General features: G+C 43.6%; 1 protein-coding gene across 1 annotated transcript in view; it reads right to left on the reverse strand.

Moving 5' to 3' along the window:
* Positions 1-25,356, reverse strand: part of INPP5E (inositol polyphosphate-5-phosphatase E) — a 323,326-nt gene that overhangs the window by 199,944 nt on the left and 98,026 nt on the right. The gene's annotated exons all lie outside the window — the stretch shown is intronic.

The raw sequence follows: 25,356 nt of genomic DNA on the forward strand, positions 1-25,356 counted from the left end.
TTTATAAGGGATTGTTTTGGTTTTGGATTAATACTCTGGGTCTTTGCCAAAGCAATCATCACTCTACAACATCGTGGTATACAGCCACACACCACACTCAGCCTCCATGGCCATAGAGCCTACTTACTACGCATGGCCTTGGGCTGTGTGCAACAGGCTTTGGGTGCTGGGCCTGAATACTGCCATCCAGATTGTACTGAACCCCTCTTTGGCTGTACACAGGGGTTCTGGCTGCAGGAAGTGGCCTGCCCATGGGCAGCCTTCAGCCATGCTTAGTAGCCATTGGGCACAGTGTGTGCCTTTCACCCACGCTCTGAATCCAATCCCTCGATGCAGGGCTAGGCTATAGAGCCCCTAACTTCCCAACCGAGTGCCCCCAGAATCTGCGGAACATGGCCGTGTGTAGTAAGCTCTAGGCGGCTTTTCCAGCCAAGACATAAACCCAGGCCCCATACCTTGGGTTACCAGCCTTCTTGCCCTGAATATACATTTTAGCACTGTAAACAAACTTTTCTTTAATTATTAGAATTTAAAATGTAATGATCTCCTGTGGATTGAAGGGACCTGCGCATAACTGGGGTGCCCATTCGGAATCTCGATCCCACATGTAATATATCTAGTTTTTTGTTGTTATTTTTTTTAGAGGTTGGCACATTCCATTGTAATTTTAAATCCACAAAAAAATTACAGAAACATGTTTCACAAGAGGCAAAATCTACAATATCTAGCAATTAATCATATATTAAAACATTAATTTACTATATTCTTACTTTGCATTTACTTTATATGAAAACAAGCTTTTACTGCATTTCAAAAAGAAGTTTCAATTCAAAAACTTCCTCCTAAGCATAAAAAAAAGTTGACACCTAAAAAGGATGACATTTTTGGTGCATGAATTACACACAAGAAAATGGTTTTCGTCAAGCAATGAAACTAAATGAGATGATAAGTAATGGGCAGCACAAGCCACACGACACCGACAGTAGACTCATCAGAAATTAGATTGCTTTCCGGTCATGAAGGATACAATATGGTTGTCTAAAAAGAATAACAAATGTCGACATATATTGTTTGCGTATATAATGAGAGTACAGCCTAAATAAAAAACAATTTTTTTTTTTACCTTATTAGTCTTTAAATTTAAAATCCAGCTAATCATAACACAATAGCACCACAAGTCACAATGGTGGTTGGATAAAAATAAATAAAATAAAAAGTTTTTTAAAAACTTTGTCCATTTCTCAAGTAGCTCAATACTAATCCAATTCTAACGCCAATTCTAACAGTGTAAACAAGCGGATTTAAAACTTTGTTTTATTTAAAAAAAAAAAAAAACTAAGGATGGGTGGATACAGGTCATTCTGCTTTAGGAATTGTCAGATGGCACACCCTCCTCAAAACTCATGCTTTCATGGGAAAGTGCCTTTTTCCAGAATCACTGGACCTTCTTTATAATGCTACCTTTAGTGGTGAATTCATAAACCCAGGCTAGTTTTCTGTAGCTCACAACTCACACCAAGTGAAACCTAGAAAGCATAGTATTTACCACCTCCTTGGAAAGGAATGCTTTTCCTGTAGCTCCTGTAATTTGAGTTAGTAGGAGCCCTGAACGTTTGATCAAAATTGTATTACAATTTGCACAGGAAAAGAAGCCTCTTTCTCAAATATGGTCCAAAGAAATTCAGCCTATTGTATCACCTTTCTTTCCATGAGAGGTAGTAACCTGCTTTATTTCCACCTTCTATCTGTTCATATCGGTGACCGTGTCCACACCCTAGACCGCTGGAAGACTGTTCCAACACTGGCGAACAACACTGTTTTTACTGCTGGTGAAAATTCCCACCGACAAAAGCAGCCTGGCCTGTACCTGCTTCATGAGTGCATCACTTCATGTGACTCTTGAACCTCTCCGTGAGTACACTTCTGCTGCTAAGAGCTACTCGATATAACCCTGTTTCACAAGCTTGTGGCTCCGGCTTTTTCCCCATGACATTGCTTCTAGCAGGTCGCAACTCCCTCAGAGGGTTACTTGTGAATGCAGCCCCATCACGAGTTTAGTGTGATATTTTATCACCTCTGCCATATAGGATGTGAGATAGAGGTAAGAATATAATTTGCCTGTATTTTCTGCAATCACCATGGTGTTGAAGTATGCTTCAGCTGCCACCTCTAATTCTTTGGCAATTTTATACCTGTAAGCATTGGATCCGTGAGTAGCTGAGGGCCCGATTCAGAAAAGTAAACTTAGACCTGAAGTCTAAGTTTAGTCCTAAAGTCTAAGTTTATATCAGAGATCTAGTTCAGATCTAAACTTAAACTTCAGGTCAAAATTTGGACTTCAAGTCGAAACTTCTTCAGGTCTAAGTTTTACCTTTGTGAATCAGCCCCCGAGTGTCTAGCGCCTCACAAAGAGGCTGCTGGAATGCTGAACATATTTTCACCAAATGTTTATGCTACGGCGACCGTTCCTTCATTTGATCACTTTCTTGGATTGCTCTTTGTTTGGTAAAAATCCATTCAGCTGTTTTAGAAGTGCCCAGTGTGCCTATCAAAGTATGTATTTTCTCAAATAGTAGATCTATAAAAACACCAGACAATTTACACAACGTGCATGCACAATACTGTGCACATGCACACTGGACACACACATCGGCTTAACCTCCCAATGTTCACAAACACTGGTAGAAAAACATAATATACCATGATGTCGATACTTCATAAGTGAACAGGTACACCTTAGGAATATCTCTTCTTGGCCTGTTTGAAACGCCAGGAGAGATAGAAATAATAAAGCTGTTAGCCCTCAACCACCCTAGCTGCGCACTGTGATTTTCTTATATTGGTGTGTGGGATGGTATCAGGTAGACTTGTGCGGATTATAGATATCCGGACAAGACCCCATAATAGATACGGTCGTATATTCTCTCCTGTGACCTTTATGTTTATGCATTATGGTACTCTATATATAGGGCAACACTTTATAATATCTTTTTGATCGGATTATGAGATTGTATACACAGAATTTTGTCATAGAGCTCTACATAGTGGTTTCCACTTTATAATATACTTTATTGGTGAATGCGAATACGGAATTATGACTTTGTTCATACAGATGAAGCATGTACTGTGTTGCTATATTATGATAATTTTTTTAGTCCGGCCATGTTGATTAGCATCAATTTTGTGTACAAATGACAAGCACTGATTGCTTTGCTGGTCACCGGCGATCACTGTAATCACGTTATGTTACATTAGATATTAGTACATGCACCACATATTCCCGATTTTAAATGTATAATTGGGTTATGTGTCCTGTTTTTGCTAGGATTTTGGCCGGTAAACTTGCTACACCTATTGTGGGGTGTATTCTTTAAGGACGATACATGCTGAATAAATATTCTTTTGTGACCTACGTGTCAGGTAAGATCCTTCTTGTAATTTGTTATGTATATAAGGTGCTGTGACTCTTGTTCGATCTATTAAAGTGATATGTATTTATATCTTTATTCATAATTATGGCTAATACTATGCAATCTCCCATGTTGGGACCTTTTTTTTTTTTACTTTGAGCACAGATATATTAAGCCTCTAATTGCCATATGAGGTGAAAATTGTGTCCTTGTGTTGACACTCTTGGGGTTTGGCTGGCTATATAATCACTGTGCATGTCGTGATTCACTTGGATGGGTATTTGGACTTGTATCTAATTAAGATAGGATACCTCGCCCCGCCGTTATCGTTTCTGTCTTGTCTAACCTTTGGAGTTTCTGCCCCCCCCCCCCTTTTCTTCCTTGTTTTCTGAACTATTTCCGTTATCGATACAGACAATAATATGATTGAAAACTCAGGTTACTCTTAAGAATTATAATGTTGGTTTTGTCTTTGTTGTTTGTTTAAAGAAAATATTTCTCTGTTATGTGTAGCTTCAATGTAATACGTTTTAATTGTATATATTTATGTGCTATATGGTTTTCCATATACGTGATGTGGAATTCTTTCGTTGGGTCGTTCTGTTATGTTGTTGTATACGTATGTGTAATTTTATATGTCTGTTTTCCAATTGTGTGATTTTTATTGTGGATGTTGTGATTTACGTTATGTTTTATATATATGTTTTCAGCCCTGATGAAGGTACCTCAGTGGAACGAAATGCGTTGGCTGATGTCCATTTTTTACTATCGACTACAATAAAGAGATATTTTGGATATACTTGGAGGAAACGGACTCTTCTTTTGGCGCGCCTTTCCTTTCCTTCAAACACTTCTTAGGATAAACTGAAGCCAAGTGATCATCTTGTAACTTACACAAATGGCTGGGAAGGTGGGGTTGTGAAAATAGAGGTAGAGCTGAAACATTGTAATTATAAATCATACAATTACCCTGAGTTTACTAAGGAAAGCAATTTCATTACCATAGCATCATTATTTTCACCTCTAAGAGATAAACATTTTTGATCAGATTTCAGCTATTAAATGCAATGTCTTCTCTATGAAATATTTTGACGATGTCTTAAACTCAGACTTTTTTTTGTCTTTCTCCGAATAATGTTCTGTGGTCTTACCTCAAGACTCCTTCTTTGAGCCTAAATTGGTCCTCAAATTTTGTCTTTCATCAAAGGTCTCTGTCAAACCTCTGAATGTTCCTTCACTCAGGATTTGATCTGTCTATTTACCAAAACATATACAATCTGGAATTCACACTCTAATCTGTGTTTAATATACCCACAATAAAAGGTTCCAATATGTTACAGATTATGTTTGCTTACTCTTGCCTTTGCTAAGCGCTCTTTCTCTCCCTACCAAGTTCCTATAATCTACAATATCACTCACCTCAACACAACACTTTTGCTGGACACGTTTGAGCCACAGCGTCGCCTCTGACAATGGAACAATAGAATCCATGATTCAAGAGCCCCAAACTTTTACTGATCACTGAGTGACACACGAGGAGTCAAAGGGCGTAGTCCCATTACTCCCCAAAGGGAACTTTTTTTTTTTAAAGGAAGTTTGTATGGTTTATGTTAAACAGTGCATTACAAACATACAGGAGGCAGCAATCAACATTTGGGATTGAAACATTTTCTGTGGCCACAATATGTCAGCAAAACGTGATGGCATAATACAGTAAGCCATTCTAATAAGGATAACATGGACAATGTATTAAACAAAAACATCATAGCATAGATACTGAACATACAAATACATAGTATAAGGGTATGAGATCTGATAAAACCCAGAAGACAGTAGCTTCAAGGGAATCCCCATCAGTGAAGTCTTTATACATTATCATTAAGATATCAATAAAGGAGCCTTCGAAATTTAACATAAGTTATTCTGCCATAGTCCACTTATAGGTTATCAGACCATTTGATTGGCCACCAGAAATAGGAATATAAAATGAGAACACAAACTAAGTAACAGTAGTAGGTTGTGAAATTCAACATACTTTGCAATCTAATAAAGTAATCAAAAAGCAATGTAGTACTTGGATATGTGGGAGTAGGAGGAGAACAGGGGAATAGGTAAACATGTGGGTGTGGCTCTAGGAAGGAGGAGGGAGAGGAAGGAATATCGACCGAATAAAGTTCGCCATAGCATGCCAACTGACAAGGTAATGGAGAGGAAGTTTGGCTTGAAGGGTCCTCATTGTAGAGGGAGGGGTGTGGTGGTGTGGGAAGGCCTTAAGGAAGAAGGGAAAGTATAGGGGTCTGAGGTTATGATATCTCCTATGATGAGAATGGGGACCAGATGCTCCTAAATGCTAATATGTAATCTTGCAGTTTTAATATAAGCTGTTCGTATGAGACCACTTATGTCCTAAGACATCAGGTAGGTCGCCAGTATCTTATAACAGGACTAATTGTTTCGGTAGAGTGGCAAGTAATGCAAGTAATGATCTGAGAGTACACACTATTTTAGACTATAGTAGGGATGGCAATAGAATGGCATAGAATATGGACTGTGTCACACAGATCTTCAGCAGTTCGAGAGGTGGGTGACTAAGTTCTTAAGAGGGTCCTGACATCCTGGCACCATAAAATCCATGTATGACTCTCTGCAATGCCTTTCGGAAGGCAGGTTGTTTCAACTGGGACATCCTGGGACCCTCGAATCCACGTAGGACTCTCTCCACATAGCATTTCTAAAGGCAAGGTGTTTTAACTGGAAGGACCTGCTGTAAGACAGTACTTTACTACAATAGACTATACTGGTTAACAAAATAAGAAACAAACTGTCAAAATTAAAATATGCTGTTCCTAAGGGGCAGCCATTGTCCTCGGATTGTCGTGGCCAAATGCCACATATCACGGCTTGTCTTGCCCGCCACTCAACCTCTCTTCTGCATAACGCCAGTGACTGAGACTGCGATTAACATTAGCGATCCACTCACCACTGCTGACAGTTTGCTCCTGTTGCCTGGATCCTGATTCCTGCTGGTAGCTAACTTTTGCTTTTTCTTGTGTTGTCTGGCCCCATTCTGTCACTGTATTTGGCACTATTGTACTGTCATTGTTATTTCTGCATATTTTACATAGTTACTTTTTGTGCCTTGTTAGGACTTGTCCCATTGGTTTCCCTGCCCATTTTTCCCGCCGTCTCCCACCCACTGTTGTTCCTGCTCTCCCTCACAGCCCCTCCCAGGCCCACTTGCGGAGGCTACGTACCAAAGGCAAGCACGTCTATGCCTGTACACGCATGGACTGCGCCCAGTGCCAGGACCCCTCGGCCCCCACCCATCTCCCGCTGCACTGCTGAGGAACTCCTAGCCCTGGACCGCGGACACCGGACCAGCTGCTTCACGGCCACCCGCGATCAACCATAGGACCCTTCACTTGCCGCCACTGCTGCTTCGCATGCCACACCAGACCCCTGCTCGCACCAGACCTCACACTGCTCCTGCTCTAAGGGCTACAAATGACCTGGTACCACTCCAATGCATCGAGTTAAATGCCTGTTCCGTTGGCAAATACAGCAGGTTGCAAACATGCCATGGACATTGCCTTTATCACAGAAACATGGCTCAACCCCTCCTTATACCCTGAAATCGCCACCGCCACTCTGGATGGCTACAAGACGATACAACAAGACTGCACAGATAAACATGGCGGGGCATCATGCTCATCTTCAAGGAAACCATCCGATGCACCGTCAAGAGCAACAACCCCATGCCTCTTATGGAACACCTCAACTTCTGACTTCAAACCGACGATAAGAGGCATCCTCGACTACAGACCCCCAATACCTTGGTCAACCTTCTGCCATCTCAAACCTCATCGCCCCCTTGCCATTGATTCCCTCCTCTAGATCCTGCTCGGCGACCTCAACTTCCACGTCACTGACCCCAACTACACCAAATCTGCTGCCCTCCTGCAGAACTGACAAAGAAATATCGGCCTCATCCAACTGGTCACCGAACCGAAGCACAAAGCCGGACACACACTATGTTATTTTCACATCCAGCGACAGAATCAAATTCACCCACGTGACCGAATCCATCTGGACAGACCACGCCATCATTCACTTTACCATCTGACGCCAAGCACCACTGAACTCCCCACTGCAGCTGGGGAAGGTGACAGACGCTATGGACACAAGCCCTCAGCACCTCGCAAACCGAAACTTCAGCAGACCCTGTCCAGAAGTTCTCCACCTGGATCAACAAATACGCAGATGTAGTCCCCTCGATGAAACCAGCAAAAAAAAAAAAATCCTTGAAACAAGCCAGCTGGTACACCCCGGAGCTCAGACCCACCAAGCGCAACTGCTACAGTCTCGAGAAGCGATGGCATGCCACCAAGGACCCCGTGGACAAAGCCGCTCACAAAGCAGCCCTCAGCAATTACCACCTATGCATTTAGGAAGCCAAGAAAACACCCATTACAGTCCGCTTCAACACCGCAGCCAACCACAAGGAGGAACTCTTCAAAATTGTCAAGGAAGACCCCAACCCGACAGCCACAGAGAGCACCATCCACACTCCCAAGAACTCTGCGACAACCTCTCAGAGAACTTCCACAGCAAGATTGCCACCATCTACAATAACTTCAAACCCCAACCCACCACCCTAAGCCTCGACAACCTCAACCAACCAATAAACACCAGCTGAACGTTAGCCACCTGGTCTCCACTCACCACCCAAACCACCTCAGCCATAATGACGTCCGTCCATCCACGATGGGGCTCCCAATGATCCCTGCCCCCCACTATCTTCCAACACAGAGCCAAACTAATCAGCACAGAACTCACCAGCAGCCTCAACTCATCCATCTCAATAGCAACCTTCCCAGATGTATGGAACACGCAGGAGATCAGACCCCTCCTAAAGAAGTCTTTGGTCAACCAGAGCAACCTCAAAACATCCAACCACTCTCCCTACTCCCTACCTAGCTAAATAACTTAAGAAAGACATCTACCAACAACTCACCGAATACCTAAATACCTACTTGCCACCTCACAATCAGGATTCCATACCAACCACAGCACTGAGACTGTGCTGATCGCAGCCACAAACATCAGAACTTTCCATGATCGCAAAGAAATCATGGCCTTGATCGTCCTCAACCTCTCTGCAGCATTTGACACGGTCTCCCACCACAACCTCATCGACAGACGCCATAACGTCGACAGACGCCAAAACGTCAGCATGCAGCACAACACCCTCAAGTGGATCGCCTCCTTTCTCTCAAAAGCATCCGATTGCCACTCTTCACCTCCCCACCCGGGAATATCTTCTGCGGCGTCTTCCAAGGATCATCCCTTATCCCTATCTTGTTCAACATTTACATGAGCCCCCCACCCAGATGTCGTCAGATCCCAAGGGCTCAACAAAATCTCCTACACTGACTACACTCAACTAAATCTCTCACTCACTGAAGACCCCTCCAATGTCAAAACTAACTTCTGCAATACCATGGCTAGCGTAACAAAATGGAAGACAGCTGCCTCAAACTCAACTCCGACAAAACGGAGGCTCTGATCTTTGGAAACAACACCTCCATATGGGACCACTGGTGGCCGGCAGAACTCAGACCTACACCCACACCAACAGAACATGTGCACAACCTAGGCATCATCCTCGACAGCCACCATGAAATGACAAGTCAACGCAGTCGCCTCCTCCTACTTCCACACTCTCTGTATGATCTGCAGACTCTAAATGGATCCCCATTAATGCCAGAAAGACCGTCACGCAGGCCCTCGTCACTAGTCACCTCGACTACAGTAAAGATCTATACGCCGAAATCTCCAGCCAGCTCCTTAAAAGACTCCATACCATACAGAACACTGCAGCCAGACTCATCCTGGACTTCCCCAAATGGACACGCATCACCCCTCAACTTAGAAACCTCCACTAGCTCCCCATTCAGAAGAGATGTCAGTTCAAGATCCTCACACACACATGTAGAGCCCTATACTGAGAAGGGCCATCATACATGGAGCATCAACTGAATTTCCTGCAGCCCTCAAGATACCGGAGCTTTGCACTAGCCCTCGGACACACACCACACATCCGTCGTAGCAGACGTCGCCCCTTCTTGATCATCGCCACTAAGACCTGGAACGACCAGCCGACCACCTCTAAACAGCCCCTTCTCTGGCAGACTTCAGAAAGAAACTCAAGAACTGGCTTTCCAACTGAGACATGGCACCCGCAGCGCCAAGAGGCCCTTATGTGTAATAGTGTTGCGCTATACAAATACGGATTGAGTGATTGAGAGTTAGGACAGCGGACATCCAGCCGTATTACAGGGAGGCACAACTGCTCATTTTTAACAAGGGGCTGAACAAACCCCAAGATGAACTGGTACATATGCTGGAGAGATAGGGCATAGTTAATGTAAGCCCTCTCCGTTACCTCTATGTGGACAGGACAGAACCCCAACTTTCCCCAGCGACAACAAAATGGGATACAAGTTGGCAGGACAAGCTTCACAGTATTGGCTGTGCTGATAAATTAACAAGAGAAATCCTACTTAGGCATGGTACACAGCTACAATAAGTTAGCACCCTGCAAGGTTTCCTAACTCGGGATAACATTTCTTTTTCAAGACTTATTATGACAGACACATACTTATGCTCCTATGTCGACCTATAAGGTCAGTTTGCACTCAAAACCATTCTTTAGATACATCAAGCAGAGACACATGATGCCCTTGTATGTCCAAAACTTCAAATAACCTTTAGATGACAACCCCCTGGAGGCCAAAAGACTTACTGGGACAAAAGAAAATGTCACAACTATATAAATCATTGGTCTTAAATACTCCTGACATATCTGAGAACCTCAGGGCTGTCATGGTAAAGGGATGTTGGAAAGATACCTATGGACGAGTGGCGGGAAGCCAAAATGGTACCCAAAGTGGCTACAGTCATTCAGCTGCGAATGATTCAGCTGAATTAGCTACACAGAGTCTACATGACATGTACAAAACTATGGCAGCAGAGCAGAACAGACTCTCCTGAGTGTCTTAGATGCCATCAGGATGTTGGAGACTTTAAAGATACCATCAGGTCCTGCCTCGATATACAGCAATTCTGGAGGAAGGTCATTTGCACTTTAAATAGAAATGTAAATCTGAAGCTTAGCACTAAAACCAAAGTCACACTGCTACACAACATCAGGCTGTAACTTCAGACATGAATAGGCCCTCATTAACCTGGGGCTGGTGGTGGTGAAGAGGGACACAGCCAGAGCTGCGGTAAGGGGTTTGCGTACAAGAAACTGATCATATGAACAAGGCTGTGACTACAACGCGCTTAGAGACCCCTGTGGTTATAACGCGCCATATAAATTAAATAAATAAATAAATAAATACGCGGCTTACGCTGGGTAGCTGTGCAATTTTGGGGCTTTTCAATTTTACTGTAGGGACTTTGTCTTTTAGTAGCTGATAATAATTTTTAATACTGAAGGTCCACTTACTTGCATGTTAATTGTATTTGCACCGCTGTTTTAGCGGGTCCTCGGCACCACGAAGAACTTTCTGGGACGCCATTTTGGAATGGGGAGAGCTTGGACGCCTGGCGGGCGCCATTTTGGGACAACATTCGAGTTGTCAGGCGGTCAGCTAAGACGCCTACTTAAACCTGTCACATGCTAGCGCGCAGCTAGCATGGGACAGGGGCCATAAACCGGGACCAGGGGCCATAAACCCTGGCTCGCATGTCAGGTACAGCAGGTCAGAGTTGATGAATCTAAATTAGGGGAACCCAGAGCTCAGTGGGGACTGTCGAACACTGCTGCGGAAGGTAGGACTACTCAAAGCAGTGTTTGAGCAAAAAAGCATGAAGACTAGGAAAGCTGACAAGTTTCTGACGTATGGTCTTTTAAACACCAGATCGCTTCAGAAACACAACTTAGAAATCTTCACCCTACTACAAGATGGGGAGTTTGACATCTTGGGGGAAACAGAGATGTGGCTGGATGTTTCATCCACGCCTGATGTGGTGGCCTCCCTACCCCCCAAGTATACGGCTATCTGCCAGAATCGAGCGAATGCTAAGAGAGGAGCGGGGGTTGCTTTCCTCTATAAGAGCTGCTGGAAGGCAGAAATAGTCTGTGCTGAAAGCCTAGGCGGCGCTGATATTTTAGGGGTCAAGTTTGAGGTGGGCACGGACTGTTTGGTCACCCTACTGGTGTACCGTCCTCCGCGGGCTGCTCCCGAGTTTGTGGATGGCTTTGTTGAGTTGGTCCATGACCTTAGGTCCCATTATAAGGACTTGTTGGTCATGGGAGACTTTAACTTCCATTGGGAGATATCTCCCAAAGAGGGGCAGGCAAGCAATCTAGAGGAAGCATTGATAGCGCTCGGACTGACACAACATGTTGTAGGTACGACCCATGAGAAGGGCCACACGCTGGACCTGGTGTGGGCGACTGACCCCATCACCAGGCCGATAGTTAGCAGTCCATATGCATGGTCTGACCATTACCTGATAAGGGAACAGAAGATGGTACTAAAATATGGAGGGAAACCCAGGCCAGAATGGAAAATGGTGAGGCGATGGAACTCCATAAATGTGGAGGAGTTGGTGGGAAATTTACTAAACTCCGCCACAATAACCACAGGTGACGACAATATAGAGGTCACTTGTAAGAAGGTAGTGGACAAACTAAAATTTACCATTGAAGTTGTGGCACCGGTTAGAAAGGTGAAAATGGTGGATAAAGGAGCAGGAGTGCCCTGGTTTAATGACTCGTTGAGGTTGAGGAAATAGGCCCTTTGGAAGGCTGAGAGAGCCTGGAGGAGGGACTATAATACGAAGGCACAGAGTCTATATCAGCAAGAGCTGGCCTCCTTTAAAAAGGCTATACTATCACGAAAATCCGAGTTTTTTTAGACTGGGATAGCAACAGCCCGATACCCGCAGAAAGAAGTCTTCAGGGTGCTCTCGGAACTGAGAAAAAATAAGGAGCAGAGGCCTGATTTTACATAGGAGGATTGCCAAAGATTCCAGGATTTTTTCATTAACAAAATTGAAGATCTCCTGCTAGAAATCTCTTGCTCCTCCGTTTTAGAATGCCCGCTGCAAGTTACGCCTCTTAGTCATAAAATTGATACCCCCCTGAATACCTTCCCCTTGATTACAAAGGAGATGCTAGCTAGCCTAGTAGCGAGGGTAAAATCAGGCTCCCATGTGGATCCCTGCCCCCCGAGGATTTTCAAGCTAGCTATGCCAGGGATGGAAAAGGATGTTCTCAATCTTCTAAACAAATCCTTGGAAACTGGACAAGTTCCGGATATGCTCAAGGAGGCCAGGCTGATTCCACTGCTTAAGAAGCCTGGGGCGGATACTAAACTTTTAAAGAATTTTAGACCCATCTCCCAATTACCCTTTTTAGCAAAGGTTCTGGAACAGCATGTGCTGACATACCTTTCAAAGCACCTGGAGACCAATGATCTGCTAGAGAAAAATCAGGCTGGATTCCGGGCTCATCACAGTACGGAGCTGGTTATGGTGTCCATCCTGGACGAACTGAGGTGTAGAGCTGATAAGAAGATCCCTGGGGCCCTGGTGCTCCTCGATCTCTCTGCGGCTTTTGACACGGTATGTCATCGTCAATTGCTGTCGCGTGTGAGAGACATGGGCATTGGGGGACCTGCTCTAGGTTGGCTTACCTCTTTCCTGCAAGATAGATCGCAGAAGGTGCAGCTGTCCGACCTAGTATCAACATCAGCGGCCATCACCTGTGGAGTGCCGCAAGGTTCGGCTCTCTCACCGCTCCTTTTTAACATCTACCTGCAGCCTCTGATTTCAGCCCTCAATCAGATGGAATGTCAGATTTTCAACTACGCTGACGACACGCAGATCGTCATCCAAATAGAGGATTCACCAGGAGCACAGACCAGGCTGCATAACATCTTAAGGTTCATGGTAAACTGGATGTCCGCCAACTCCTTGAAGATTAATCCGGATAAAACCGAGGTGCTGCCTATAACCATCCAGGGCAGCTCTTGGAATGACGGGTTTTGGCACAAGGAGTTGGGCAGGACGCCGGAACCAGCAACCGTGGTGAAAAGCCTGGGAATCCATATTGACAGCAATCTGTCTATGAAGAAACAGGTGTCTGTGGTGGTAGGCACATGTGTTGGTCTTCTGAGACAGCTACGCAAGATCTCTCATCTGCTGTCGTTTTCTACGCTTAGAAGTGCTGTGTCAGCTATGATCTTGGGACGTTTGGACTACGGCAATGCGCTGTATATAGGGTTGCCTCAGCGACAACTCGCGAGGCTTCAGATAGTAATGAACGATGCAGTGAGGCTGATTTTTAAGAAGCCCAGGAAAACACATGCTTCACCTCTCCTGCGTCAGTTACATTGGCTCCCTGTTAGACAGAGAGCACTGTTTAAAGGATTGTGTATAACACATAAGGCACTCTATGGTAACACGCCCAGGTACATTAAAACCAGACTATCCGGCTACATCCCTGCTAGGGTGCTGCGGTCCTCTGAAGCCACGTTTTTGGTTAATCCACGTTTCCGCCTGTCCACTTTGGGTGGGCGGGCGTTCTCCACTCTGCTTCCTGCAGCATGGAATAAACTACCAACCAATCTCCGTAAGGAGTCAAATTTGCTGCCCTTCCGCCGAATGCTAAAAACCATACTCTTTCGGGAAGCGTGGGGTGTGTTGTAAGTTTTCTATTTGCTTTCGGTAGTGCCGGTTTCTTTTTGTACAAGCGCTTAGAGACCCTGGGGTGATAATGCGCTATATAAATGGAAATAAATTTAAAAAAAAATAATAACAAATGAGCATTGTAGCACGGGGCACGGACCGATGCACATCACTGAAGCTACCTATATATAGGTCCTGTCGCTACCCCCAGAAACATTCCAAAATTGGAGGCCAATGGGTGGCAAATAGATGCATTACAAAACGGAAAAATAGTAGAAGTAGCTGTCAGATCGACAGCCAGGATGGGATGGGCCCAAGGCATGAAAGCAGAACCCACATAGAGCTGTAAAGATCAGCAAAGACGAAGGACAGTTCTCAACACCAACCTTGAGCACTGGTACCTTAAAATTTTTGTTCACAGACGCACATGCAATGTATTCCCTCTTTAAACTTTTCAATAAATATGTTAAATTAAAAAAAAAATCAAATATGTTCAGTTAGAAACTAATTCAGCTTCAGAGGGAACGTTATAAGGACAACGGTCTACCTCTGGAGAAAAGGGTTTAAAGGACAAGTTATCCAACCAAAGAAGTGGCAAAGTGGTACAACCTGCTGCGGGTAGTCGGGGGACGAGTTGGGGGGGGGGGGGGGGGGGGGGAAGTGTAGCTGAGGAAGATTTGATGCCATTGGGAGAAGGTCTGGGATGGATGCTTGCCGATGACTTAAATCTACAATTCATAGTAAGGATCTAGACATTTTCCATATAAAAAAATTGTAACATGTAATTTTTTTTATATAAAATTGTAAATGCCGTACCACTCAGAAGAAACCTCTGTTTCACAATCCACAAGCCAAATTGGACACCAGAGAAGCTAATGAAGTTCAGAGAAACAAAGGTAACAATATGCTCTATATGTGATGGAGTAGATGTAATGATATTCATATCTCCTTAGGTATTCCACCAGAGCAAGTACAAAATATTGTGAGGCCAAACTATCAAGGCCAAAATATTGTGTGCCACAATATTGTGAAGGTGAATAAGCAACAACATGCCCTACATACAATGGAGTAGACATAAATGATCTACATGTCTCCTTGGGTATTTACCCAGAACAAGTACAGCATATCATGGCCAAAATATTGTGCACTGAAATATTGTGAAGGTGTTTATACATGGGAAAGTATAGGTTTACAATACTTAACTTCACATTCACGCACTTTGATGAAATATACATCTTTAAGACACATAGATGTGGTGGTAAGAATAGTAAATCTATACTTACCTAAATCTTCACACACCCATAAAGACCTATCTTAACTATATTTTGGTTCACAATTTTTAGTCTACGATTTTTAATACTCTACATTCTGGGGGGGGGGGAACTATCTCTTTGCACTGGCCTGCTTTTCATGAGTATTGAGAAGCTGTGACCATTCTGACAATCTCTCCAAAGAGATAGAGGGAAATGACGGTCTATCTTTACCTTGACAAATCAACATCAATGGCAATAAACAGAAGGACATTGTTCCGTTATACAACATTTTAAGAGAGGTAGCAAATATGTAGATATTGAATGCGATAATCCCCATGAACAGCTGGAGACTGGACCCAGGCAGTTAAGCAGACCTATTTACTGAGTATCTATTCTGAAAAGTCAGACCCTTAATTGTGTCAAGCCTATATCAACTGGGATATTTTAATGAGTGATGGTTAATGTTTATGCCCATATGGTGCTATGATTACACCCCCATCTCAAATCTTCCATAAAAGGAGAAGGTCAGATGATATCTAAATGTGTTGGGGTAAGTTTGGGGCAAAAAGAGTGTAGGACGGTTATAGAAGGAGAAAATTTGGTAAATCAGTATAAGTTGGTGGGTTTGCCGGCATGCTCACAAGTTTTAAATTTGAAAATCTCTTTACTTTGCTTTGTCACTACTGCCTTTTTGCCTTGTATACTGCTTCTTAGTAGTGTCTTAGTTGTCTGTGATAATTTATTTTTTCGATGGAGTCGTAGATTTGCAATGAAGGGTTGCCTTTCTGTTTATTAAGGGGGCTGGTGAACTACCTCATTTGTTTTTAAGTGTCTGTGAGACAAATTTAAGGAGAGAACAAAATATGTGCAACGGTTATCCAGCTGTTGAGGGCCTCACATGAATGGGATGGTGGAGTCTGTTTGGGGCCTGCAAGGGTTGTGGCTTCAAGAAGTGATTAAGGTATTTGCACTTATGGTCTTCCATGAGCAAATTTAGAGGGATGGAGCCGAGCACCAAAAGTATTCATTGAGGGATGGTAAGACGGCATTGAGGAAATAACCATTTGTCTCTTTCATGACCTACTGAGCCAACGGACTGAGTCTCTAGCTGGTGTTCATTAGCATGCCCAGGATTTCTATTTCTATGACAGCATGTTGCAATTGTGTGAAGGAAATTCAGGCAAAGTGTGGTGCGATTAGAGGGTAGAGGGTACGGCGGGTTGATTGTAGCAACACTGGTTTCAGGAGCATGTGATGAGTGAGGAGATGTGATGGTATGAGTTATTTTGAGCAGAATTGGAGGTGGAAGGTTGGCAACTAGACCAGTATCTTCCTAAATGAGAAGCCGCTGCTAGCAGCCCACCAGTCAGGCTTTCAAAATAGTTACTGCGCAGAGACAGAAATGCAAAAATTCTAGACAACATCCACTGAATAAAAGACAAAGGTGAAGCTTGCTTACTGGTACTATTAGACCTATCAGCAGGTTTTGAGAACGCATACCATAATACATTTCTCTACACAATGCTTTTTAGGAAAAGTGTATAAAATCCTGTACCACCATACTCGGCTCATACAGTTAGACAAACATACATTGCTTGTTAAACTTATGACAAGTGGAGCCCCACAAGGTTCCACTCTATCCCCAGTTCTTCTGCATTATTATGTAGAATCTCTTGCGTTACTTCTAAAGACTCAGGCACTGAAGTACATCAATATACAGACGGCAAGCAGTTATAGCTAAAACTGATGTTGACTAAAGACCTCATCATTTTGCAGCTTGGATCACAAAATTACAAAACTGAAACTTCATTTTGAGCTCTTGAAGATTAAAGGCATTATTACAAGTTTGCCGTACTGGCGGTGGCGGTCCGATCGTGGAGACCTCGGTGGTTTGCCCTCTGTACAAGTTGGGCGGATAGGCTCTGCGAAGATCGCAACTGAACCGCCGAGACAGCCGGGTTCGCGGTCAGGGAAAGGCAGCCACCATAGGGTGGGACAGGGAAGCTGCACCACCATCTGTATTACGAGTTGCCTTTTCCATGAGCTGACCACGGCAGTCGGAAAGCGTGCTGCAAAGTGAGAGTGACAATGGGTTTGGGGGTGAATACGCACCTCTTTCTTGTTCTTACAGGGAGAGTCTGACGTGGATCCCTTTCTTCAGGTCTACCCCTTCACAGCAGGATCTCCACCCATAGGAATATGACCCTATTTGCAGCAATCTACAGGAGAGTCATTTTTGTACCATATATCCATTGCCAGGACTGCCCACATATGGGCCAGACCCCGGCAATGGGTAGATTGTATTTTTTCCATGTCCATCATGCATCTGTGTGCATTCAACACATATGCAGTCGAAATGCACACACAGGCATCAGTCTATTTGGAAAAAATACTCACCACTGCCTCAAGATCTCTGCAGCCACACAGCCGCACTGCGGTCAACTTGTAATACGGCAGACTTTGGACCACTAGCACTGTGGTCTACTGGTGGGCGCGGACTCGGTTGTCAGGCAGTCGGATCGCCAAACTCGTAATCAGGCCTTAATTATCAAATTGGACCATAGTCAGATGTCAGAGTTGAAAGCGAAAGGACACTCATCAAAGCTGATACAACACTGAATTGCTTGGTGTTTGAGAGATTCCTCATTATAAATGACCCCCCCCCACATATATACAAATCAGCAAACAACATTCATTTGCATTCTCTAAAAAGAATAACAGAACTCTTCTCCACAGATAAATCAAAGATAGAGCTCAATGCACTAATTATCTCTAGGAAGACAATATGGCAATTTTATCATAGTGGGTCTACCTTCCAAAGTACCGATGACAACAAAAGGGATGCTCTACTCAAAAGTACAACTGATTTAGTAAACTCAGCATTTTTTCCCCAGTACTTATGAAACCCCAGTGGCATCAATTGGAGGCCCAAATAAACTTTACATTTGGCTGTCTTACCTTTAAAGCAGTATACTAAGCAGGACCAAGATAGCTAGCAGATAATGACAATATCTGGTGCCAGTAGAAAATCAAGGAGCAATGATTTGCTACACGGAAATTACTGAATCAATCATTTATTAGTGCCTCTGCAAGAACTTCCTTTAGAACTCTTCACCAATACAACTAAAAACATTACCTGACATCTTAGGGTTCAGAAAAGGACTGAAGACCCGCCCCCCCCCCCCTTTAAGTTATACTTTGGGTGGTGGTGCCCAATGACTAGAGAAAGCAGAAACTGCCACTTTATTTCATTTCATCTAGTTTCCTCTTTATGCACTCTATGGCATCAGCCACCTGTTTGTTGTGGTCTTTCCTTGACTTCTACTCCAACCTATCTCTTTTCGTCTCTACTGAACTCTGGCTAACCCTCTGACCCCCAAAGTTGTTCTTCATCTCTGATGCGCCTCTGCCCAGCTTGCTACATCATCGTCTTCAGACCGTACTTAAATATTCTTTGTAAAGCACTCTAATAGCGTTTTGTTACATCAGTGCTATAGAAGCAACATAAATATATTGTAATGTCTAGCAGGATGAAGCGAGTTAAGAAATGTGCTGTAGGTGCTTGGTTGAAAGTACCCAACAGGGGCTTCCCATTGTTTTTGTGCACCACTCGGACTTAATGTTTGTACGGTCTGAGAACTGGGAGATGCTCCTCATTTTAGCTTTTGAGGTACCCTCCTATCAGAATCATACACACAGGAAGGTACAGTCAAAACCATTAGTTATTGTGAAGTGTGGCTATTGTCCTCTCCACTTGGCAGACAATAGGAGCCACATGGTTGGTCAGAGTATTAATAGATTGCAGGGAGCTGCCTTTTTCCTGCGCTACTGGTCCAAGCAACATAATGGCTCCTTGTAGTAAATGAATTAGTCTCCTATAACCCTCCTTGAGCACTGTATGGATCTTGAAATGCATTTTGTGAGAACAGAGAGGGGTGGGACACCGTTTGCTGGAGCCTAAATAAATATTACCCATAATTATTTTTCCCACTAAAGAATCCCTTACATGGCAGAGTTCTCTTTTCTTTGAGGCAGACCCAATCTGCAGCTGTGGTCCAAGGATGAAGGGAGCATGAGTAACTAGTGAGCCACCCCTCCATCTCCTACTTCCCCATTCCCACTCAAACACTTGTCTATGGTGGGATCAAGAAAAAAAGGCTAGTCCACAACTCTCAAATGTCTTTCCTGGGAGAAAGAATGGTTTCCTTAGTACAGGTCCTTGAACTTATTAGGATCAAAGAACTCCATTCTCATCCTCTTTTTCACTGCCTTGTTTTCTGGTTGCACACTGGAGCTCACTTGCTTCACCTCTATAGTCTTGCATTGGGACCTGGGTTCCACAGTTTACTTCGGGTGTTGGTTTGGAAAATAAGTGTTCTGGTGTACAATGAGCAGTGCTGCTACGTTTTGATGGAGTAAGGCATAATTGTTACAACACTAACTCACGTGGGTCGTGTGTGGGTCAAACAGGGAAAGTGAGGCTCTTGCTTCATTATCTACGAAAGGGAAGTTACAGTGCAGCTGCGGTGTCATTTACTAAAGCCACTGTACTGTTACTGGACAAAATCAGCGAGCCATGTATTGGGAATTTCCTAGAGTTCCAGCTCATACATTGGCATGATTCGATTCCGTAGCTTCTTTAAGGCTAAGAAGGTGCTCAAGTTACAACCTGCCTTGGGGTTCTGGTCCCAGCCCTTAAAGGTGTTCGGCACTTCTGTGTTATTCTAGTTCACTGTTAATGCTCTGATCATCCCAGTTTTAAACCAAGAGCTGCTATTTGAGATTAATATAACTGGTGAATTCTATTGGATTTGTACGTTTAAAACTGCATGTTTTTACAGACATTTCCACCTAACTAAGACACCCCAGCAACATGACTAGGGAGACAAGGTATCCCTACCCTGCCCCCTTATGTTATTTTTTAACCTTTTTCTTACGACTCGGGCAGAGCCCTGAGACCCAAGATGGCTGCCACCACATCCTTGTTGATGTGGTCGCTGGCAATCAGATTTCAAAAAGAGAGCTGAAAGCCCCGCAGATCCTTCACTGTGTAACATAGACAAAGTTTTTGAGCCTTCATTGCTTAAAAACGACTAAATGCTTTTGAAATCGGCCCGGGGAGGGCTGCATGCCCCCCTAAATACGTTGTAGGGCCGGTGGGCTCCTACTATAAAAATGTGCTGGGCTCCAGGGAATGGGTCCCTGGGGCCAAAATCGGCCTTGGGAGGTCGGCTGCATGCCTCCACCCCGAATTTTAATTAATGGCCCCCGAGGAGGGCCTTACAAGGCTCGGGGAATGGGGGGCACAACTTTAATGTTAATGGTGGCCCTTGGTGATATGGGCCCCAAGGCATGTGGGGGGGGCATGGTGCTCCTCTCCACTTTAATTTTAATAGTGGCCCTGGAGAAATGAGTTCTCAGTGCCTAATAAGGTTCAGTGAGGGGGATCCTATACCCCCCTACCCTTAATTTAAAAATAAATGCCCAAGGGATGGGTTTCCACATTGCCGCTCTCCCCTTTAAAAACAATAAGACCCCAGGGGATAGGATTGCCAGTGCTTAAGGAGGCTCGGGAGGGGAGCGTGGGTCATGTGCCCCCCCCCCCCCCCCCTTTAAACTGTGGCCAATCTCCCAACGCACATGGCCAAAGGTGGTGTTGGCTGCATGCGGGGGGTTGGCTTAACGTACAGTAATTAAATATTATTATATTTATAATAATATTATATTTATATAAATTAGTGGAAATGGGATATATATATGTATCCAATTGTCACTCCATTGGTTGATTCTCCTATGATGTGCAGTCACTAGCACGTATGGATGCAACCGCTTTGAAAAGTGTTCAGCGGCAGTTTAGTGACAATTGGTGGTATATATTGCCTTTGCCATTAATTCACAGAGTTTTTAGAAAGAAGCCAGATTTTGAGGGGGGACATCCACTAATTTCAATGCAGCGCCTAATGGCAATCAAATAAATATGTTCAACATGCGAAGATGCATACAGACTTATTTGTTTATTTGTTTCCATTTATTATTCATTCTTTATTTAAGAGTTAGTCTACTGAGAAATATTAAATCACTTTGACGAAAACATACTTAGTTCATCAGCCGAAGTATTCCATAAACAGAGGAACATAAAGGAATGGAAAGATAGACACAGTTAAAAAATAACTCATGTCCTGTGAGGCAGTCGCTCCAGGGACATAGAGAAAACACCTGGGAGGAAAAACGCACAACAAGAGGAAAGACAAAGGCTCATTTAGAATAGCCATTGAGGCTTCCACATCTCAGAACAAGGCTCTGTTGGCAACAAACAACATTATAGGGATCACATGCTCGAAATAATGGTAGAACGTATCCTCTAACCATAAAAAAACAACAGGAAAATTCATGCAAATATATATTTATATATATATATATATATATATATATATATATATATATATATATATATATATATATATGTATCTCTCACAAATATTGGGCAACAGAGGGCTTAATCAAGACACACTCCTGAATCATGGAAGATGTCAAAGAAGTTGGCTTTCAAATGTACACCAAGTAACACCTACATTTAGCATAATTTGTGTGCCAGAAGTTTTATTTGTGCCTTGATTTTGGAATGATATAACTTAGTAATGCGCTTTGTCATGGGTGTTTAAGAAGAGGACAAGAGAAATGAGTTATGTGCTATTGCACATCACAGTGTATGCATTTATTCTATTTTTTACCAAGACAGCAGTTAGCACATCTAGATACTTAATGCACTGCCAATAGCTTGGAAGAAAGTACAAGTTGACTTGTCAACTAAAGGCTTTAGAGCTGTGTCCACTGAACACATGGCATTGTGTTTTTGGTGGAAAGTGAAAATGTGTCCGCCTTCCCGATGCTTTAGTAAATCAAATGAACAGAGACTACACACTAGTTCCTAAAGAGAACACATCAAAGCAGTGAGTCCATCTGTAAGGTTTTCCCTGCTGTTGTGTCTCCTCAGTTATTACATGCTCTCCAGATGCATCTCACTAACCACCAATGAAGAAAGGCATGTCTCATACATTACACTACACGCAATTGTGAGTTACTCAATGAAATAATGTTAAGTCAGATGGCTTAAAGAAGCATTTTGGACTCTTACCTGGGAACACTGGATTAATACGAAAGTCAATTGTTCCACTGGACATCATCATTCAACATCTAGAAACAACAAAGCACCCCACACACAAACTCACAATATAATCTCATACGAGGACATTGAGATGTTAACTTATTGCAGCACCAGATATTAAAAATATTACTGCTTCAAACCCATTAGAGCTCCTTCAAGCTTATAGAGATTCCCATCTCCTCAACCAAGCCATCAATAGTATAGTCCTCCAACCTACTCATTTATAGATTGGTTGCAAAACATGTTGTACAGAACTCAGAACCTCAAACTTAATATCTGGACCTACAAGGTTTTACTTGGACATGGCCTAACAAATCCACCAAACTGGTTATACATCTCTTTGTCCCACCAGACTGATCATTCAAATACTGAGATTTTGAGAATAGACCTGGTGCAGGGGTATGACAGTTTCACAGAAAATCTACCTAACAAAGGATTACCCCATATTCCTATTTTTTGAGAGTTGAACTCCATATAGAAAACACCACCCCCACTCAGTTAAATACAATGTATCACCCACGTAATAATTAGCTGTGTACATAATGAACAATTGATGGATCACAAACAGAGGAAGTTCATCTTCAAAAAACATCTATGTAGCAGGTTTTTATGTACAGTGGTATGACCAAAACAACTCATGTTCTGTCAACTTAGAGCTGTTTTACGAACAATTACCTCACTCAACTTTGCAAAGCACACACAACGATGAAAGACTCTCTCATGGACCGTAATACTGCATAGAAAGCTGTTCTGAGGACAGAAAACCAGACACCTGTGGTGAGGTTGTTCAGAGCATAACCTTATTCCTTTCTCTCTCATCTCAGAGAAAGGAGTGACAAATGGCCAGGTAAAAAGACCCAAGCAGTGTGTCAGGGACACCAACCATCTCAATAACTCTTACATGCCATTGAGTATATTGCCTAAGTTATAGCCCATTATAAATTGTATAGACAGACAGCCCACTATAAAGCATGTGATGGGTGATTTAAAACACATTAAACAAATAATTATATGTGGAACAGTGGTATTCGAAATCTAAAACGCCCTTCTACTCTCAATCGGCCCAGGCAGTAAATCAAGCTGAAAGAAATTTGATGTTGTGAATCAACATACTAAACATCCTATTTACCCATGTTCAAACTAGAAGCTAAATGAATGAAGCATGAAAAATTTCCAAGCTAACGTAACGGAAAGTTTCAATTCTATTAAGGACTCGGAGGCGAGGATTAGGCCTTCTTTCTTCACTTTATTCCATTAGCAGCACGAAGGTAAACAAAAAGACTACGTTTCCCATGAACCATAGGGAAAAAGTAGTCAAGAAACAATCATTACAACAACCAATCATAAACAGTGTCAATGTCCAATCAAGGCCAGCCAGCCCAACATAGTCTCTTGCGAGTGTCCATTCTTCCTCTTTCTGAGCGCAACAACAGCTGTTCCGCACTCTTCAGAAATCCTGTTTTTGGGCGTCAGAACCTGCAAATGACAGGGACACGTTACCCAGGGAACACAGAACCAACTTGCTACGGAGCAAACAGGTTATATCATGCAGGCAATAGACAAATGCAACTAGAAACAGCTACTTACTGCCTTACGAGGAGGGATCTCCTCCTGGAGTAACGGGCGGGATAATCAATCCTCGCCTCCGAGTCCTAAATAGAATTGAAACTTTCTGTTACGTTAGCTAGGAAATTTTTAATTCTATGTCAGGACTGGAGGCGAGGATTATGCTTGTTTAAAGCTTGCCCACAACCAGTTGAGCCATATTTAGAACTGGTTTGAAGTAGAAGCTCTTAAAAGGTATAGTCCGAAGACCAATCTGCCGCATTAAGGATATCTTCCAGGCGTGCGCCCAAGTCAAACACCTTTGAGGCCATTGCTCCACGAGCAGAGTGTGCACCGAAGTCCCGCAGACTTATGCCAGCCTACTGCATCACCCAACGAACCCATCTGGCCATTGTGGGTGAGGAAACCGCTCTAAAGGGCTCCCGGAGCGAAATGAGTAGCGGACGCTCTCCAGGGGGACGGAATTCCTCTGTCATTTCTTAATACGCCTTGAGACATCTGACAACGCATAATTTCGGCGAGTCAGGAAATGCCGGGTAAAAAATAACCCTAGTATGTCACTTAGTGCGACGCAGAAGAGTAAATGTTAATCCCTCAGGAGAGAACATCCTTCGGGAAATGTCCAAAGCCCGGACATCCGAGACCCATCTACACGATATCAGACAAAGGAGCATAGCCAACTTTGCGGAAAGCTCCTATCTCGAAAGAAACTGGTTAGGTTGCCAGGAAAGAAAAAGGTTAAAAACCTGATTGACGTCCCAAAGGGAGGAGAAGCGAGGCTCCGGAGGCAGGGAAAGCCTCAAGCCCGCAGCAGTTTGCAAACCAGGGGATGTTCCCCTACAGGGGTTCCATTCACCGGGACATGACCGGGCGAAATCGCCGACATAAACGTACTTATATACCGGTCAGCAAAGCCGTGGGAAGCCAGCGGTGCCCAAAAAAATTACCACGGCAACAACGTCGGCGACCAAGGGATCGTAACCCCGTCGCAGACACCAACAGGAACATCTGCCCCACGCGGACCTATATCTTTTGACCGTACTGTCCACCCAAGCTTTGAAAATGAGGTTCTCAGCCTCTCACGAAAGACTAGGCGTTTCCCATCTGCCCCGGAAATTAGCCACGCCATGAGAAACAGAGAGCCCGCTAACAACAGCAGGTGAGGATTCCCTTCGGGATTCGTGAGAAGATAGAGATACTGGGGGAGTAGAATTGGAAAATTCCAAGAAAGTTCCAGAAGAACTGGAAACCAAACTTG

The sequence above is a fragment of the Lissotriton vulgaris genome, chromosome 5, assembly GCF_964263255.1.
Source record: "Lissotriton vulgaris chromosome 5, aLisVul1.2, whole genome shotgun sequence".
NCBI classification, from domain to species: domain Eukaryota; kingdom Metazoa; phylum Chordata; class Amphibia; order Caudata; family Salamandridae; genus Lissotriton; species Lissotriton vulgaris.